Raw genomic sequence first — 1,319 nt, forward strand, 5'->3', positions numbered from 1 at the left:
GAATGGTCATTTCACAAATTAGTATGTTTCTGAATTATGCTACCATGTGACCTTTTTCTAAATATCAGATAGTCCAAGTCAATAGGCATTGAATAGCTGACATTTCTAGGAAAGATGTCATGTATAGATTAAACTATGTTGAGTTTTATTTTTATCGTTTTCAAACTATAACTAACCAAACTGTAGTAGTTGGAACAAGTAGCATTTTTTCAGACAACATAGCTAAAGCCAGACGGAGCTGTCTTTGATGCTATGTTTTCTTGCATTTTGTTCTCAAAACCCTAGAGAGCATTTTGTTTTTTCATCGCCTCTGGTCTTACCTAAAGCCAGCATAGCTGCAGTGTACATCTAGCTAGCAATCATGTGTCTGAGAATGATTAATTTGTCAGTTTCTGCTGATCTGGAGCCTCTGATTTTAAACTTGAGTTCCCATGTGCAGTTCTGCACTGGTAAGAGCAGAGACATTGCTTTGGCAAGTATGTAAATAGAGCCTGAACTTTTGATTACTTGATCTCTGTCGTGCTAATAGCCCATATTCATCCATTTTTCCCTATACATGACATACTTGATGAGTGACTAGTATTTTTTTTTTTTGCTGCTCTGAGTTGCGTTCTACGAAGCAAGGATGGAGGATTGGACTGGTGATTAATTTGTGAAACTAAGGTATTGTCATTGAGGGTGATAGTGCAACCAGACATTCCATTGTCAATTTAATGAAACTGCATAGAGGACCTGTTTTTGCTAATGACATGTTGGAGTTCGTTGGCAGCATGCCGATAGACACATCTGAAAGATAAAAGTTTAGTATGCTTACGTACATAAGGGCCAAATGATACATGATCATGGTGTCTATATTCTATCTGAATGTTGTTTTGCTCTATCACTAATTATGCACTACATTCCAAGTAAATATTTATTTCCTGTTTGAGTTTAATATTTGTCTTAATCTGACAAGCTAGATGAACAATAATTTTTAATTGCGATCAGAAATAACAGATGGAGCAAATATATATGTTAATTTTTTCATCATCCACCTATTGGTTTCTATTGATATTCATGTCAAATCTTGACAAGATAATTATTGTTGTGATTCAAACAAGACAATGTAGGACGTACCTGAAGTTCAGAACATAAGTGCAAGGAGGTCATCTTGCAGTTTCTGCATTTTTCAGTGTCGGATGAGAGAATTGGATCGCTCTTGCATGTTTTGCATATTTCTAAGGGACCTTTCTGCAGCAGTCTCAGACTCTCTGTATTGTCAAGTCCCAACGTTGAATGTTTCGGCCTCCATAATCTGACAGATCTGTATACATAACAGG

The sequence above is a fragment of the Triticum aestivum genome, chromosome 1A, assembly GCF_018294505.1.
Source record: "Triticum aestivum cultivar Chinese Spring chromosome 1A, IWGSC CS RefSeq v2.1, whole genome shotgun sequence".
Lineage (NCBI taxonomy): Eukaryota > Viridiplantae > Streptophyta > Magnoliopsida > Poales > Poaceae > Triticum > Triticum aestivum.